The 19,974-nt window shown below is 40.5% G+C and overlaps 1 protein-coding gene across 4 annotated transcripts in view; it reads right to left on the bottom strand.

The window, feature by feature from the left end:
* SPIN1 (spindlin 1) overlaps positions 1 to 16,199 on the bottom strand; it is a 50,110-nt gene extending 33,911 nt beyond the window's left edge. For 2 of the 4 annotated variants that reach the window (XM_054178188.1, XM_054178185.1), the window contains exon 1: positions 15,901 to 16,199. The gene's annotated coding sequence lies outside the window, so the exon portion shown is untranslated. Of the gene's footprint in view, positions 1 to 14,757; positions 15,100 to 15,900 lie in introns of those variants that run through there. The other 2 variants (XM_054178186.1, XM_054178187.1) reach the window with 1 other exon arrangement.
* Positions 16,200 to 19,974: the final 3,775 nt, after the last annotated feature.

Here is a 19,974-nt window from a genome sequence, read left to right as displayed (position 1 = left end):
AATTGCCCAGAACTTCCTCTAGTACAGCTCCACAACAACTTTTCAACTTGCAGCCTTATTTATGCATCACACATAGAAGTCAAAGTGAAAGCAATTAAACCTCCATTTTCATACTTAGTTGTGCGTTAGGTGTTACAAATACATTACACAGTTCTTTGCACTTCAGGAATAGGCACAGCATGCAACCTCTGTGGGACCACATGTACACGATACACGGAATGATTCTGGCAATAGCACTGGAAGTGCAGATACACAAAACTGACTCCCCTTCCCCAGGCTACCCAAACAAGCTAACCAGAAGCCAAGTGAGTTTACCATTTGCAGAATTAAAGACATTGGCAAAGGCCATGACTAAAACTTTGCTTTCATCAGAAGAGTGTACTTTTACAATTCTTTGGTTTTCATCCTTTATTTTTCATATCAAATGCAGCAAGAAGCTTTATTAGTGAACTTCATTCAGATCAGTACTGTTGTGTAGGAATGTGCTTACTTCTGTCCAGGTTTTTCAAGATTGTGGTCTTTCCTTGATGAACAGACAAGTGTGCCTGAAAGAAATTATCATCTTGGCTGGTCCAGCTCAATAGTTTACAGATTAGTATCAAGGAACTGTACATCAGTTATAGAACTTACATCCAAAGAGCACTAATCTTTGAATGCTAAGCCTCAATTCATACGGGCTGACTAAAAGTAAGTGACAGTTGTAATACTACATTTGCTAAATGAGAGAAGCTATGACCACATCAGCCTATGACTAGTTGGATTTTACCTGAAAGGGACAAGAGGTAATAACAAAATAATTAAGATTATATTCCTGAGGTAAAACAGCTTGTGAGTCAGAAACTAGTCATATCCCACATACAACAACAAAACCCCACACTACAACAGAAACCACACACAAACCCCCCCAAAACACAAACCAACCAAACAACAAAACCCCAAACAAACAAAACTAAATCAGAACAAATCCAAAGCTCTTTTTAACTACAGGTTTGAAGTTTCGTCTCATTAAATACAATTAGTTTTCTGAAATTCCCTCCAGGTCTCAGGAGAAAAAGGACAACTAGGTGGCTGCCACTTTAAGAACACATAAATGAATAACCTGGAAAACAAAACATGAATTCTCCAAAGGTGTATTCCAGAAAGCCTTGCAAAAGTTTAACTGTTTTTTAGGGCTTATTGCTGATAAGATCAGTATTAAACTTTTGTCTAAAATTAACTGATTTAAATGTAATTGTTTCTTATTTGATCTGCCTCCTACTCCAGCGCTCTCAGAAGCAGATTCATAACAGTTGACTAAGGGATTCAACGATGCTGCAACATGCTTCCTCTCAAAAAGATTTGTTACCCAAGTTGGTCCAAAAAAATACATAACAAAATTTGAACAGAAGTATCAGAAAAACCCTTTGGATCTGAAATTTGGCATTAAAACCACACTACGGACTGTTCTACACAATAAGAAACAAGCTTAAGAAGGAATAACTACTGCAAAATGAACTTGCAACAGCTTCGCTAAAAAAACAAACAAACCAACAAAAAAAAAAAAAAAAACCCAACAAAACAAAATTAAGTTCCACATTAATTCACATACACATTTTTAAGTAAAAGAGACACTTCCATTTCAGTACTCTGTCCTTTCTACTACATAACCATCATAAACAGTTGTGGGAGTTCAGGCAAAAAGCTTTAGAAACAGTGATAAAGTTTATCTCTTCCTTAGCAATACTAAAACAAAATGTTCTTTCTTTTCACCACGTTACAATTCTTCCTGTGACTTTACCCAATATACCAGGACTCTGAAGCACACTTGAATTTTTAAAGCATCTATACAAATTCCTCTTCAAGGCAATACACAATGGCTTGATGCATTTTGAAGCCACCCAAGTGTTGTGGAGATGGTCAGAGAGCTGGCTGGGATGCAGGAGTCCCTATCAGGATGCAAAAAGCCAAAAGAAAGGAGTTTTGTCCACGTCCTTTTTTTTTTTTTTTTTTAATTTAACATGCACACATGCCTCTGTGTGTATGTGTATACTTAGAAAGCACTTGGTGTCTGCACCATTTCATTCTCATGAGACACGTCCCTTAACAGGGGAAGCCTGAATACAGGCAACTTTTCTTTTGTTTTAGCTTTATTTTGCATGCTGGTAAACCTGGACTACAAAAAACTAGTTAGTTAACAGCATTCAGGATGAGTGGAGCGAAACACACCACAGTCCTCACTAGCAGTTCATCAGCTAACTCCCGGTGGTTTTATATGTGAGATCCTTTCTTGGCATCCTGTCCTGGGTTGCAGTAGAGAGGCTCAAAAGGGCAATTAACCACTATTGCTTTGTGCAAAAGTCTGTGGATTTTGGACTTGTAATTATTTTTTGGGGGGTTTCGGTTGTGGGTATATTTTTTCCCAATGCACACACATCATCTTCATCCCCATCTCACACTTTTGGCTGCATAGCTGAGTAGGAGGCAGAAGGTGAAGGCAGTGCTGGACTGGAGGGTTGGAACTGGGCAGCCCCTTTGCTTTCACCCTTGTATTGGCTTTTTCCAAGCCCTTCAGTAGAAAACATCCCCACAGATGGGAGCAGACAGGTTTGGAAACAAATGACTGCTTTTTCTAGAAGGTTTGGGTCAGATGATCCTTGATGTTCCCTCCAACCTGTGTTCAAGGGTTCCACAGATTCTATGACTAAACCTTAACGTATATTGTAACTTACTGGATAATTTAATAAAGGAACAGCCCTCCATGCTTAAAGAAATTTTACAAGATAATGCTTTTATAAATCTGAATGTAAGATCCAGTATTTATTCAACTTTTCCTGTATCTCTTCATCAAATGTGAATGTTAACTCACTCTTAACTGTTTGATCTATTGCAAGCTACCTTGTATTTAACCACAGGGTAAGAATATGCAGAGATACCAGGGTAATGAGTTCTAACAGGTTAATGTAATTGACTTACGTTGCACACTTCAGCATTGTGACAAACGTGAAACAGCTTAGCTTCTCCTTATTGATAGCAGCTATCCTTCTCTTCATCTGAATCAAAAAAAGCTAGGTAGGAAAATAAAGAGAGGAAAATGTCTAATTGAAAAGACATTGTTCTCTCCTTCAGTGCCTCCTCATTGGGGATACTTCAGTCTACAGGTCTTTGTTTAAAGACTAGGTTTGATTGCTCTTGTGTTAGTCTGAGAAACATCATTCCAAAGTCACCCAAAAGGTGTCAGAATTAATGTACAGACTCCCATGTTGGTGAAGCAGGAATCGTTTATTGGTACAGAACAAGCAGTTTGTATAGGAAAAAATCAAGCAGGCTAAGCAATTCCCTGTTTTCATAGCCCGATTGCTAATTGAGTTTTCTTCTTTGATATGCAGCTGTCCATTGTTATCTTCATCCCATATCAGGTTGAGCTGTTCTTGCATGGAGGCAAGTGTCCATCTGTCTCACACTTCAGATTGTTTACTGCAGTCAGCTCCTCTTATCATCATGGCATTCTGCCGTTATCAGTGGCCTGTTCTTCTTTCTTGTCCTGAAATCTTCAATAGATACTTTGTGCTTTCCCACAACTCCCCATTTTTATATTCTTTAAAAAAGAAGACATTACTTGGGTCCTAACCATTCTTGTGTTCCTAAAAGCTATTATTAAAAATATCATTAATACTTACAATTACAATACCAATCACTACAAGGATTCCACCTATAACCCACACTCAGACTGAGACGTGAGAACTAGGGGTTTTTATTTAACCAGCTAAGATTACTGTTTCATGTTTGCCAGGTTGAATCAATCCGCACTTGCTGTAAATTTGCCAACTGCAGTTCCAGCTGATGCTTCAATATTTGGACATTGTATTTTGAGGAGTATCAAAGGCACTTTGTAAATGTGACCAATTGTGATGAGAGTCATTCCAAAACAAGGATGTTACACACACATCCTTCTTATGATATTCCCAATCGCACTGCAGCATCATATGGGTCTGCGAGGCAGCTTATTGATCTCCCAGCCAAACAACACTGACCTCAAGTGCTTATAATCTTACCATTATTTCCTCATCTACAGCTTCCTGTATCTGCAAATCACTTGTTACATTGGTTGATGTTTTCACTGTTTCTAAAGTTAGTACATCCTTTGTCAAAGCTGTAACAGAACCAGCTGCAGACACTAGTATTATCACAGCTGGTATTACAGCAAAAATTAACCACCCCAAAAATCTTTTTGCCCTTTTTCTAGAATCCTCTGGTCCCTGGTTTAACAGCCTAGAAACATGATCCAATCCATTATCACTCTCCCATCCTCTTGTCATATTCACTGGATTCCATACCTCTGCCCTTCTTCAAAAGGGAATAATCATGCTATGCTGATCAATCTCTATCCATAATAGAAGTCTTAAAAGTAAGATGATAAATGCTTGGATCATTACATATTATACAATCAACACCTATTCCTAATACATATGGGTGGTGTGAGAGACTAAATCTTCTCTCTCCTGATGTGATTCAACAAAGATAAAATCACCTTTGCTGCTTGCCCAGATAATAGCTGATGTGTATTGGGCAGAACACTGGAATAACTCTCTGCAAGGTGCATAGATAAGGATTGCTCACCAGACTGCAGCTGCCCTGGAAATGGGCAGAAGCCACTGCTATCAATACTCTCTGGAATATGCATACCTAAAAACTGTAAAAAAGGTATGAGCAACTACAAACACAGGAGAAGGAAAAAACCCGAACAATGCTGCTCTGAAGGAAAACAAGAGAGAATACCGGGAGATAAAAATAATAGAGACATTGCCAGGTAGCCTGGAAGAAGCAGACCAAGAGGAACCCTCTCTCCATGTCCTAAGTTCCACCTGCTGCAACTCATGGAGTTGAAGAGGCTTCTCAGAGGACAGCACAGCCAACAAGGATTCCAAAGCTGCAGTAGCCTTTCTTCACAAACCCAACATCTCCTCCCTTCCAAAGCTGTAGCAGCCTTCCTCCACAGATCCAAACTGTCTGGGGGGGTGAGTGGTGTGGTAATATAATTCCTTTCCTCTCCTCTCTCCCTATTCTCCCTCTCACTCTCTATTTTCTCTCTCTCCCCTTCTAATCCATCTAATCCATCCACTTTATTTGTGTAATAAATAGCCTAGCTGTTGATATTTTGGCTTCATTTGTCCCTCTAATTTCATAACACAGGAATATTCAAAGAACTGAGTCTCTTCCCCTCTCTGGACCGAGACAGGTGGGTAGTACACACAGCAGGAAAAGAACTACATAGTACACTTTCTACTAAAATGTCTTTACGTCTACAAATTGTTTTAATAGTTCTATTTACAAATGGTAGAGCTAACCTCTACAACTGTTTCCTTATCACACTTTCAGTATTGTTCCATGACAGTTGCAACACAGGGCCTTCCCATGATATACAAGGTGATTTTATCTTTGTTGATTCACAGGTGCACACACATCCTGAGCCATCCTCTCAGGTTCCATCCCTGAAAGAGTTAGTTTAATTCCTTTGAATGGGCCTGTAAGTACCCTTGATTGTTACAACCTCTCTCAAAACCAAGCTAACCACACACCCTTTTTCCCAAAACATTTTCCCTGCGCCCGCCTCCCCACCTTTTTTTCCCTCCCTCAAGTCCTAAATTATACCACCTGGGGCCTTTCACAATTTTTTGCTGAGCTGCTGGATCACCTTCTATAGATACTTTCTGCTCTCCCACAAAAAGGATCACCCAAACATTTCTTGAAGAGAAAACCCCAGGCAAACATATCTAACCCTGCTGTTAGAAGGTAACGGAGTCCTAAGTTACTGTTGGGTTAACTAATCACAGCAAATCAAACTCTCGGGTTCACATCTCTTTAGAAAGCTGTCTGATCTTTCTAACTTATATTTTACATGCACAACCATTAGTTCCCATCAATTCAGGCTAAAAGCACTTGTACACAGACCTTCCAACATTTTAAAGATGAGGTGAATAAAAATCTGCTAATTGAAACACTACTTTCAATTTTTTCGCTCATGAGTAGCCAGTGGACTGGAAGTATTAAATTATTCTTGGACACCCATTCTGAGACCCTGGAGTCTACTACACTGAGTAGATGCCACTGCAAAACTAGATTGAAAAATAAGATAATTAATATATTTTCCTAAGCCAAGCATAAGAATGTGTGATATACTTGGGAAAAAATTTGCTACAACGCACTGTGTTCATGAAGGCCCACTGTAAAGAATGTATTTTGTTTCTTACATTCAGAGACAATCATTCCTGCTGTAATCATAATTGATTCTTACAGTTTGCATTCAACTTCTGCAACTGTTCTATAACTTACTCATGACATAATCACTATTTATCTCCAAGATGAAGAATGGCATGCCACCACTCTGGGGCAGAGGGACAGAAGACACCAAAGGGGGAAGTAAGCCAGTATAGATCAACACTTAAAACCTGTGCTACGGCAAGTATCTGTTTTAATCCAACACATAAGCCATCAAAATTCTTATTAGCACCAGCCATTACAGCATTGACTGGCAAGTAAAAATGTAATTGTTGTGACCTCCAACCTCAGTAACCAATAAGGATATTGACATAGTAGTAATTCAGTGCACTTCAAGCAAACCTCATGCAAAACAACCCCACAAACATAAAACAGAAACAACACAACAGCAGCATACCCACAAAACCAAACACACGCTCCAAGAAAACACAACACCAAACAAAAAAAACTCCACCAACAAAACAAAACCACAAAACTCCACAAAAAATAGCAAGGTCACAAAATACTTAAAAAGGACCAGGTTAGAAAAATAGTTTCTTACATTGTCTCTGTATACAAACAAGACTGTGACAAGCTGTAGTATGCGTACATTTGTGTATTTGAGATGTGTGCCTACACTTCTCTCATAACACCAAAGTGACTACTATCCTAACAGTGTACAATAAATCAGGGGTCTTGAAAGAGAAGATGGATACAATTTGTTAGATACAAACACTGATTGCATCAAGTTGCATAAAAATACAGTTTTCTTAAATTACTTGGGAGCAAGAGATGGAATTAAGAATGAAGATACTGGGTAAATTAAGGCTTCCTCTAGCCACAAAAAAAATTGACAAATAATTTTGTTAGGAATTACTTCAACAAAAGAATAAGCATTTTGTGAACTGAAACATGATCATACTAACAAAGGTCTTAAACCCAAGAAAATCTCCCTACACAGCTGACTTAAAACAAAAGCAAAACCTTAGAGACATGATCAGAGAATTTAAATCAGTATTAATTTTCATCCTATCTTTGCAATGATGAGGGGAAAAAAACCAGACAAAATTTTTAAAAAGGACTTCAGGAATATCCCTTCTCTTTAAACTGCACCTTGAAAAGACTGATACAATCAGTCATGAACTGAATCTTCCTGTTTTCTTCAGCTTCAGGCATCTTACCTTAAAGCAGTTCTTTAACAAAAGCACTCAAGTAACTACTTGAGTAACTATTTGCTTGAGCTAATCAAGCCATGAAAGCAGTAACTTTCCTTAAAAGTATTGGAGTCATCAAAACAAACCAATCCTCTTATCACTGGTACTTTTTAAAACATAGAAGGAAAATGCACAAAGTAGTAGCCCTGAAATTAGTATGATACCTGCATACCTCACAAAACTAGAAGACCCTGAAGTACTCTGGAGAATAAAGAGCTGTTTCAAGTTACTCTGAAAAGCTTTTCATGGGACTGTGAAAAAATGTAGTTTAAATAGAGGACTTGCATGATTTTGAGAATATAGCAATTTTTGCTCAGAAACAGCTGCCTTAGAACAATGAATTCTTGTCACGTGTCTGTAGCAGCAGACATATGACAAAGCCATGGCAAGAAAGAAGACTTTTAGTGAGGACTGCCTTGGAATCACTTGTTACTCCTCAAACCTTTCTTGTCCCACAGCAAATACACTTTCCTTTTGAACTCTGATAAAAAGCTCTGATCAAAGCCCTGCTTTGAAATTACCTTCACCGTGCATAATGTGCAACTAAAAATGAGGAAAGCAAACCAATAAAGGCAGAATTTCCGAGAGAATTTGCTGCAACAGCAACAGTTAAAGCTTTTTTTTTTTTTTTTTCCCCCCTTCTTTTTAGCATCATAATCCAATTTTCTTTCCATACAGCTCTGTATTTGACTGGAACTAGATTTACTAACATAAGCATTCAGTTGTGTTTGCTGAGGTTTTGCAATCTAGATATTGGTATCCCCTCCACTACTTCATCCCTTTTTCCTTTTGAGAGAGCACATAATTACTTGCAGAGAGGAATAAATTCTCCTGTAGTACTTGAAACAAGGTTCAGTCTACTAAATGGAGGAGCAGAGGAAAGGAGAAATAAATTCAGAAACAGCAAGGTATCTTCCAATGGAAACAGGCAAGTTAATCTTCCCTCTAAAGCCAAGTGAGGCTTTGTAGAACTCTGTCCTACAAATGAACGGAGCACAAACAACATACAAATATGCTTAATATTTAACCTTGCTCAACCACCACAGAATCTTCTAGAAATAGAGGCCCAAGTGTGACTGAAAATTGGGATGTTTACTTATAGCAAGACTCACCCCTTCCACATTTTTCTTCCATTAGTTTTATGCATGAGAAGTAAAAAAACAAACCAACCAACCCCACTTCAAATAAATTAAAATAAATTTCATTCAAGTACCTAGCCTAAAATTACCTGTAACACAATGCCTCCTTCACCCCTGGTTCCCCAACGAGGTGATAGCAAGATACTACCATTTGGAAAATTTCATCCATACTAATTGTTATATGCTCACAGTGGTAAGTAGTAACATAAATTTCTCTCATCTCTCTCCATGCAAGCCACAGGTACACAAATACATGTAAGTGATGGTAGCGGTGAATTTCTCTCTCTCAATCTGAACAGGGAGGAAAGCACATGAACCAGAAAATTTCCACCCTTACTCACTCAGAGAAGGCTTTTTTCCTACCTTCATCAGTAGAAAGAGATGACCCTGAGGACAGTCACTGCAATTCTCACTCCCTGCTACCAACTGGGCATCAACCACAGTAATTACACAAACAATTTGGAGTTTTCAAGTATATCAAACACCTGCATATTCCTTAACCCTAAAATCACTTAAGAGTTTGATTTCTACGAAGTCAACTGAAAGGTAGAACGTACTGTTAAGCTATTTTTAAAATATGCTTGTGTCAGAGCACAGATTTTGTACAATCAGTTCTCATAAAACTGCAGTTCCACTGATTGCAAAACAATCATGAATGAAATTTGTGTCGTATTTTACCATTAAGACAAGAGCTTCTGAAGGGGATTAATGAAGAAGAAAAGCTTCTTTGTTAATTTAATAAAGCAGTCTGAAAGTGGAAGTTTTTCAGAAGGAAGTAGGAAAAATTATTCTCTAATGCTTACTCTCATTTTGATTTCACATTGGTGTTCAGAGCATTGCCTAAAACACACATGGTTATGAAACAAGACAGGCAAGCAACTGTCCAGAAGCATACAGACATAGCCAACTGTCTTTCAAGTATAATTATGAATTATATAACCTACATTCTCCAAACGTATTTTTTTTTTAGCATTTCTATACAACTGAATAAAGAAAATCTAATCTGCAAACATTTTGCAGTTCAAGTTGAAGACCAGAGACAACTTACAAGATACACAATAACAGACACATTATTTGCTAGTACACAATAGGTACATTAACTTTTGCATATTAGAAGCCTAAGCAAGGTACTGAATTTTACCAGGCACCATGGTTGTGAAGGCATTTAGAAAACATTACCAAGAAACCTAAGAGAAATGTTACCAGGTAACTATTTCAGATGATGCTTTTGCCTGTGCTACTCAGCTCACAACACATGCATCAAATTTAGAAAATGGGAAATTTCCATATTTAAAAATCTCAGGTTCATAGAGAAAAAAGCTTTTTTTTAAAAAGGGTCAAGTTAATTCTATACAGGTGAAGTATTACAGGATTCATTATGACATCGTACACCAGCTACAACAACTTACTATGCCTTAGAAGTCAGAAAACCAAGCTTTTTACTTTGGTTTTATCTGTACATGACCGGCCACGGGTAGGTAGAACAGTATCATTCTAAGAACCAATGGTGGACATTAAATTGCCCAGTAACATTACACTTTACAACCCAGTTAGTTTTTAAGAGTCTGAACTTAAACATACCCTGTATTTACTAGTAGTTCTGTTCCAGTAAGAATCTGGGAGAAAACAAAACACCACAATATATAGAGGGAGGAAAAAGCGAAAACCACACCACCCTGAGGTATACATTCAGAAGGAACTATCATCTTAACAGGCTACTCCCAAAGTTACATGGCAGCCAAATCAGGATGTCAGGTTTCAAGACTACCTCTGAACCATCAGGAAGACTCTTGAAAACAAAAGGAAGTAAGATTCATCAATGAGCTTAAAGAAAATACATTTTATTTGAGCACTTTAGTTCTAAAACAGTTCTAACCTTGCAAATGAAAGCAGTCCTAGACTTTACCAGGCAAGCTCCCCCAACCCTGCCTGACACCAGAAAAAACAATTATGGAAACCAGCATTAAGGATAATTAGGTTACCACACACTACCAATCACTCAAGAAGAGCAACTGTAATGACTGAACTCAGGGCTGACACAACTAGGAAGGAACTACCAGCTAAAACACAGTCAGAACAGGAGCTGCACACAGTGAGGCCAGAAGTGGAAGTGAAAAATGAAGATATGACTTCAAAGATGACAAGTAGACTCAATAGCTGGTCACCATGACAAAAATGATGTTAGGCCATCATAAGTCAGCAGTGTAAGCACTTGAAAACCAATGGAAAACACAACAACAAAATCTGTAAAATTATACAATTCTATTTTGTTCGAAGTATGGTATGTAACTGAAGGTCTAAAGTTAAGCAGTCATTCTGTATAAATTAAGTGTTTACTAAATCACTTCAATCCAGAATTGCTCTTGAAATAAGTATGTACTCTTAGCAGTAGCTGCACAAGCACAGACTTTCAATATCTTACTGGAACATGCAGCAAGAGCATTTTCAAGAAAAAAAAATAAGGAATAAAACACAACAAATCAACCACACACATACAAAAAGGTAAACTAAGAGCTAATTGACTCATAGGTGGTTATAAGCTTTATAGCCTTACCAAAAAGGCTATAAAAATCTGCTTGTGTTAAATTATACTGTTATTAATTCCTATTCTACAAGCAGATCTCAAAAAGAAAAAAAAGGCATCAGAAGGTATTTCAATAGCATCTCAACCACCTTGCAGTAACTGCAAAGATTAAGACATGATTACATAATAGTTAAGGCTAGTAGTCATCACAGGTAATGGCAGCTATTTCTATATATTTCACCACATTGTGGGACCATTTCAATAAAGTTTCCAAGTTAGCAAGTCACACAAGCCCTCCTAAGAGTACAGATCTAGAGCAGTTATACAATATACATTGAAGATACAAAGTTAACCTGGATTTGCAGAGCACCTCTCCATATCTGAATCAATTCACATCCTGAACTCCAAATACCATCAGCAAATTCACGTTTTACACTACAATAGAAAGTTAACTGCACCCACCACATAGTGTAGCAGTAATCTGTAATTCAATTATTTCACTATTGTTTGAAATTAAACCATGATGAAGCCCCTTTGTCTCTAGAATCAGCTGTTCAAGCACAAATCAGTTAACTACACTGTTTCAAGGAACTCCACACTCAGCTATGTCCCAAAGATGTGAACAGAAACAGTGCACGCTTACACAAGGTAAGTAACATTTCACATTCTTTTAAATCAGCATACCTTTTAAGGTAGAATCTGTGTAGTAAGTGGGACATGTCTTGACAGAGAAGTACTCTCTGAAAAAACCAATGGCAAGGAAGATGAGGATTTGCTTTTCTGTTGTGAGCCCACACAATTCTAAAGAGGACTAAGAGCAGGAAAACGAGAATAACCAAAAGTTCTTTTGTATTTGGTACGAGAAACAAGCTAATGGTATAACAGGAAATAACCTTCCATAATAGTGATTTTCTTTCCTAGTTCAGCTTCAATGAACACCTATTGAAAAATGTTTTTTAAACCACTTTGTTGAATCACTTTTAGTCATCAATAAAACAAAAAGTCATATTCTCATGCCATACCACCAATACACCAACTGTCATCCTTCTAGTAGCTGGGAAAAGAGGTAAGGAACACCAGAAAATAAGCATGAGAAGTTCACAGCACAAGGCTCCATGCTAAAAAATGTTTGTCAAATATGAATGCATTAGAAACAAACAAAACCAAACAACAACAACACCCCACACAACAAAACAAATACTTTATAACAGCTATTGCATCAGCTACGTGTTTACAGGTGTGAACACGTTCAAGAGTGCAGCCTGGCAACAGATAGCAAGGAAAGAAACAGAAAAAAGTTGTCAAAAGAAGACAACCACTCAGACTAAGAAAATATTTTAAAAGTGTTGAAGAATCAGAACAAAAGTGTTAACCAACTTTAGGACTGCATATTTAAACTGGTAATTTCATCAATACTTAGAACTACACTGAATCATTATTTCAGTGACTCTTTCATTAAGTAAAAGTATCTCTTGTTAAACTGGTTAATTTCTACTATCTTCCAGCACACTGATGATTAAGACCACATTTATTGCAGACTTCCTTTTCCTCAGTCTCACTTCCCAATGTGAAAAAGTAAACAGTTTTGGAAAAGATTTTAGTAGTAACAGATTTTTTTATTTGGTTAAACACAGCCTAACATTACGCACAAAGACTAAAACACTGGAATATCTTTAGTTAGTGGTACCAGAGACAACAAAAGATTTGGCAAGTCCTTCAACCAGATCAGCTTCTCATTGGATATGAACACTCACAAAACTCGTTTGACCGAAGTGACAAAACTTGCAAGACCAAAAAAAAAAAAAAAGGTAGTTGCAGAAGACAATATACAGAATACAGTTCAGTTCTAGCAATGAAACTACAATGTACCAGAGTTAGCAAACATGATAGAGTGATCCATTATTTAAAGGTATGTTGTGGATGGCCTAGTTTTGTTTATTTTGCTCTTCAGATGGAGAATCAGTTTAAGTATCCAAAGGCCTACTCTGAGGAAGAGCTGTACACTTCAGTAAATTTTACCCTTTCAGACTGAAGAATTTCAAAATTTGGTGGCTATCATAATGAATGACTAATTAGCTACAACCAGTAAACTATTTTAGTGGCTTTATTACAATTGTCTTCAGGTTGCAAAATTAAAAAAAAACAACAACAAAAACAACACAACAAACAAAAAGCCCCACAACCAAATCAGCAGTATTGCAGTAATCTACCGACTTTTGCTTGGACTTTTCCATGCAGAAGTAGCACAGTTGGCTCTTCATCTATGACATAAACATCCCATTTAAACTTCATACTGTTGTAAACTCATTATACATCATTTTCTCGTCACCTCCAGTTAATCAACACCTCTTAATGGGGACAGAAAAAGCACTAGAGAAAAAAAAATATTGATATATGATACTTGATACTAGCATTGAAGTGTAGTATTTATTTCTCAGTAACAGCTGCATAATTATGCCATGCCAGTTCTTCTCCACTAGAAGCTTCCAAAGCAAAGTAGACAAAGACAGCAAAGCTAGGACATTCATTACTTTACGACAGTGCTCAGATAATAACAGAAGCTGTAGCTATTGATGTATATATGACTGAAGTCATTCCTTTAAATACAATGCTTGAAAAATGAAATATCTACTATGACTTACAGTAACACAGCTAGAAAGCCATATATGTATCACGTCTTTGCACTTTCAGCATCCACCCTTAGTTACAACCTAGAAATAGATCTGTTTGACGGATTATTTCAGATATGCTGAACAAACTACCGTCAAAGGTTGTTTTACATAAGGGGGAAAAAAAAAAAAAAAAAAAAACCTACACATACAAAGCCCCCCCAAAACACAACACAAACCAACAACACCCAACCAATAGAAAAACCCCAACTAACAAAAACCCAAACCACATTCACCGAAGCCAGAAGGGGGTGCTCTGAATAACTGAGGTGGGGGTAATGAATAGAGTATTTGCCTTGTGCTAGGAAAGGCCAGAAGCACGCTGTGTTGTTTTAGTTTGGGAGCTCACGTAAGTTCACGGTGCCATGTCTTTTTTTTTTTTTTTTTTTTTTTTTTTTAAAGCATCTGAAATGCAAGAGCAGTCCTTTTAGCAAAAAGTAAATTATTTGGTTTGTGCGATTGTAATCACAAGGGCAAACTAATCTGCAACAGAAAACTAGGAGCACAAAGACCTGACGAGTATTTCTGTTCCATGTTATGTATTTCATGATTTGCGAGCTGTTTAAGACACTGAAAAAGAGATACAGGGAATGCAATGAAATGCAAAAAGCCTATGTTAAGGTTTTTACCTACACAATGCCTATTCTGACATAACTAGTTCAGGTCTTTCCACTGAGATTATGCATCGAACTGTGTTATAAAATGGAAAAAATGGCCCTAGATCATTCCGCTAGTGTAAAACAGTATTTCATCTCCGCCAGTACTTCGGTGCATCAGCCTCCCCCAAACCAAAAAGAGAAAAAGACACGCACATTCCAATCAAGCCTCTCTCAGCGGGGCTCACCCAGTTTCCCTTTCCCTCCCTTCCTCCCTCGCCCAGGCCTTGCCAGGTTCCCAAATCCCCTTCGATTTTAAGGTTTCATTTTGTTGTAAACAGCAAAACGAAAGGAGAAAGCTACTAAAGCGAGGATTCTTACCCTTGAAATCCCGCCATGCGCGCAATAAGAGGGTGAATTGTTTTTCCTCCTTTTTTTTGGATGGGAGACGAAGGGGGAGGGGGAAGAAACAAAAGCCTAACCGGAGGAGAAGCTAAGCGGCGGAGACAGAGAGAGAAGGCGGAGACCCTGGTGGAGGAGCAGGGCGAGCGTCAGCCATGTTGTGTGTGTTGGTCCAGTATTTACAAACCTGCAGCTGCTGCAGCGCTTGGAGTCTGGGAGAGGGGAACGAAGGGAGGGAGCGAGAAAAACGAGGAGGGAGGAGAGACAAGCACAGGGAGAAGGAATAGAGGACAGGGAGGGAGGGAAGGAAGGAATAACGGGAGGGAGGGAGGAGGGGAAAGCGGCGGCAGCAGACAAAGGATCCCCGCGCAGTCCGCGCACAGAGGCGCGCTCAGGGCGCCTCACACGGCGGCAGCACTCCCGCAGCCCCGCTGCTGCCAGCCTGCCGCAGCTCGGCTCCGCCAACGCCGCATCGAAGCCCCCTTAGCCCAGCTTTCCCGCGGCAGGCGGGGGACGAAAACACGCATACGCTTTACCCCCAGGTTCCGCCCGCCCCTGTATACGCTATAGAAAGAGACGCTTAAGTGCCGGCAACCCTTCGGCGGGCCCCAGCCCAAATATAATAGCTCCGGGGTGGCTCGAGGGGTGGCTCCCACCCCTCCCTTCCCGACAGGAGGGACGGTGGATGCCGAACGGGGCCCGTGCCAGGGAAAGGCGGCAGGCCCCCGAAGCCTGAAAGGGTGGGGATTGTCAGGTAGCCGGGACGCTACAGGAGAGGGGAGCGCAGAGACAGCAATAGGAGCGCGGAGCTGTCCGCCTTCCCTGGCTTCCGGGCGAACCGCTGAGGCAGGCGGCGGGACTGACACAGGGTGGGCGACGGACCAGGGCGCAGAAGGGGCCTAGAATGTACTCATAATGTCAGCCCTGGGGGAGGGGAGGCGAGGCAGGGCCGGGTTGGGGTGGCATCTCCCGCTCCGTCTCCTTCTACAGCGACTCCCTCCGGCTCTGCCCGGTACTGGGCCGGGCCAGGCCAAGGGCGGCGCGACGGGCTGCGCTCTTCCCCCCCACCTCCCCCACCCTCTATCCACCGCCTCCCCTCCCTTGCCCTCCCCACTCGCTCACCTGCCGGCGGGACGGGCGCCCCGGGGTGCGAGGCGGGCGGCCTGGGGGTGCCAGCTCTGCAGCTGCAGCCCCCTGCCTTGCCGGGCCGCTCAGCTCCTCCGCGGCGGCAGCGGGGACGGCCGCTCTCCTTGTCTCGTTTGCCCCCCTCCGCCGCCGCTGCCTCCTGCTCGCCTCTGCCACATTTGGATCCTCCTCTCTCTACACGAGCTCCACCACCAGGATAGAGGCCTTCTCACCTTCCTGCCAAATACTGAGCCACCCGCATCCAGCCGTTCAAAACACAGGGCCCGGCCCCGCCCTCCTCCCCAGCTTTGCCCCCCTCCCCTCCAGCCGCCGGCGCGCAGGCGCACTGCAGCTTAGAAACTGCGACAGGAGCGCAAGACTTTCCTGCCCCGCCCGCCGTCACCAATTGCAGCCTGCCTGTGTTGCCGCGGCAGTTGCCTGTAGCTCTTCTGCTGCCGCCTCCACCTGCCTGTTACTTACTATCTTGGTGGTGCTGCGGCCCGTTTCTGAAGCCGCCTGGTGGGTGGTCGGCGGACTGCTGGGCCGTCCCTGAATACGGCCTACACTGCCCTAGGGCGACTGGAGCCCCTGGCCCTTGCCGCTCGGTCTTCCCTGCATGCCCAGCGCCGCCTCACGGGCGGGCCGCAGTGGTCCGTGGCAGCGGTGCCGCTCACCAGCGGTGACTCCTCCCCAGGCAGGGTTTGGAGCTGCATCCTAGCTAGGGCCCGGGGCCGTGACTGGCAGCTTCAGGGGTTTTCGTGGTGCCCAGCATTTCCCCATGCTTTTCTGCGATGTCCTCCAGCCCTCAAATAAGGTCGTGTTCGTACAGAAAAGCCCAAGAATGTCTGAGTACTTGAAAGCTGGCGAGACAAATTGATTGTATGTAATAGAGGCTCTCGAGCTGACAACGTTGTGATGTCAGAAAATCAAAATACTACATTTTTCACTAAGAAGAGAGGCAACATTCTTGTGACAAGGAGTAGTTCCTTAAAAACATTAGTTTTAAAATGTGGCCTAATCATCTACAGAACAGCACAGGGGGCAAAGGGATGGGGTTAGCTTCAAAAATCACAACTGAACAAAAGCACTGATTACTTGTGCTTTACATAGTCGTGTTTCCTTTTGTTACTGGGTAACAAAACAATACCTGAGAGGGCAGTTGATGGAAAACCTGCAAGTAGTCAAGACTTGTTCAGCAGTTGCCAGACCACATACAGGTACCATCTTCTGAATGTCTTTAACATTACTGTTACATCCCAGAAAGTTCTAAAAGAAGCAACAAGCTTCTTAACTGACTTGAAGATAAGAGAAATGTGGATGGTCTAAATGAAGCTGAACAAAGGAGACATACAAGACATACAAGATACTTTCAGATGAAACTGTGTAAGCCCATACTCATAGAAAATTAAACAAAATGTATCTGTACATGAAATATGAAAATAATGTCATCAAATCCTAGTCCATCAGCTTGGTACCTCATTCAAGCGTAGACTTCTAAGAGCCATTTGTAGCTTCAGACTGAAATCATCAGAAAACACCAGGGAACATCAGAAAGTAAGATAATACTCTGATAAGAAATTTGTTGAACAATGAAAACAGCTGAACAGCTGGATCCCAGTCTGTATTAGCAAATCAAATAGGTCCTTTTTCTCAGTAGAGCTTGGCAATTTTGTTGTGACCTGATGCCACTTCTGCTACAACATCCTAAGAACAACTTCTGTTAAGTGAGTCTGCAGCCTGTGTTGATACTGCTCAGACCCAGACACAGGATCTTACACTTGGCCTGGTTGAACCTCATGAAGTTCAGATGAGCCCACTTCTCGAACTTGTACAGAGAAATGAGAGTATGAGTACAGGCAGTTCTGACACACAAACAACCTGCACCAACGTAAACTAAAAAGGGGATTTTCTTGACTGAATCAGATGAAGGAAAAGTCATTGGTGTATGGTGAAAACCAAGGATTATGTCTCTCTAACCTTTGATTTGTGTTTGTAATATCTTTCAACATACACAGTTTTAAAGCTGTTTTTCTCTTGGTATCCTAGTGGTTCATCTCCCTAGAACACATTACTAAATCCCACTTTGCTTGCAAACCCAAGTGCATCACAGGATAGGCATTCAATATGTCTGTCAGCACCTGAAAATAAGATTATGAGTAATCATCTTTGATTTATATCTGGAAGATAAGTAGCATGTACCAATTTTCTGCATTCAGTTAGAGAAATCGTATTCATTGTTAGTGGAGCTTTGACCAATGACACTATCTCTGTGAGACTGTCTTAATCATGCCAATGATTATAGTCTGTAATACATTCTGATCTTGCATATATGCTGTAGCCATAGATACTAAGCTATTTTTCTAATTCAAAGTACTGAGTACCTCTAAGCATGAGCTTTTCATAATTTTCTACATGGGAAGACCTTTAACAATATCTTGCTGTCTTTGCCTGATTGGTCAAAAGAATTGCCATGGGGTGCTTCCAGTTTTCCTATGCCTTTGCAGCATAAGAAAGCTTATTAGCAGCATCTTGATTCTGTAACATTAAGAAGAGACAAGCCTACTCCATTAGGATCTATCTAGACCTTCTAACTTCATTTAAACTTGGATTTGCATGTTTCTTAATGCTTTGGGTAGGTCCATTTTGTCTATCTCTGTTGGCTTTTCAAGGAGAAAGCACACTGGGATATGGTTATGCAAATGTTCAAGCCATCTAATTGCTCTTAGACTTTGTAAAGAGAGTTTCTAAGGATTTTAGCAAATTTATTTCAGTTTTAGTATATGAGGACCAATAGTGGAATATTTTAAGGTGTAGGGGAACATTTCATTAATGATGAAAGGATAAAACACATGCATTGTTTAATTAGTTTTTCCTAAAAACAATGTATATTTCCCTTTTGGATCCTCCCTAATATTACATGACACTTTCCAAAAGTTTTTGATGTGAATGAGAGCTTTGCTGAATGTGGTTCCATTTGGTGGGATGAGACGGTTTGGACTTAGGCAAGTCTGCAGCTTTAGTTATCCAGTTGTAGGGAGTTTATTCTGCAATCACTTTTCTGGCCTTCAAACTGGTGGAGTAGATCAAACCAAGTTGATTGCTTGGCTGTTTTAAGGCTTGAGACCCTGTTATAATAGCAAGAATAAAAGGAGAAGTTGGAAACTAGACAACCACTGACAGCACCACCTCACAAGTCTCAGTATAAACTTCACGCATGATGCTGGCACCTGGATATTTCCCTCCATAACTCTGAAAGCCACAGTAATTCCCTTGTGATCATTTGCTAAAGGGTTTGTGCTATAACAAAACTGTAGTAAATCTCCAGAGCAGGGCTGAATGCTTTTTAATCTGTCTCAGTGTATGGACAACAAGGGAGCACTGGTATGTTTTACTATTAGGATCACTGAACCATTGCATATGACAGTCCAACACAATGCTGCTTCACTTAGCAGCTCCAAACTGTTAGAGGCACAGGTTTCAGTTCAGGTCTTTACTATTGTTTCTCTTACTGCGTACATCAACCAGATTAATAGATAGGAAAGCACTTTTCCTCTGAAGAGTAGAACCAACCCCCTTTCCACCTTCTACCTCTTAAAGGATAAAGTTAAAAGTTATAATGAAAGTATCTAAACTGTTTGTGTTCAAACATCTGTTCCCACACCATGCAAGGATGAAATCAGCATTACTCAAATGCACTCCAGGAATTCACCTATCTACTGGCTGAAGGTCCAGCTTTCTACATCTTCAGATGAGAAGCATGACAATATTTTCTCCATAGACTGACATACTTGATCTGTGTAATTTCAACCCAATAAATGTAGGACTAACATCGTCAGTTATGGCTATGGATGTGTCATAGAATGTTTGGTCATCAGGAATTTCTTACACATTACTGGCTCTGTACACACCACGTAGCACATCATTTGCAATTCCATCCTAACATTTTGTCTATATCTATGTGGGCTTTCTCCGGTTGTCTTCCTGTGTTTTGGTGAGCCTTGGCTATTTTGTAAACTAATGTTAGTACTCACTGATCTGTGACTACCTTGTGTTCCCAAGGGCTGGGTTGTT

The sequence above is a fragment of the Dryobates pubescens genome, chromosome Z (genome assembly GCF_014839835.1).
Source record: "Dryobates pubescens isolate bDryPub1 chromosome Z, bDryPub1.pri, whole genome shotgun sequence".
In the NCBI taxonomy this organism is placed as follows: domain Eukaryota; kingdom Metazoa; phylum Chordata; class Aves; order Piciformes; family Picidae; genus Dryobates; species Dryobates pubescens.
Note: the sequence above shows the minus strand (reverse complement) of the source record. Positions and strands in the feature narration are given on the sequence as shown.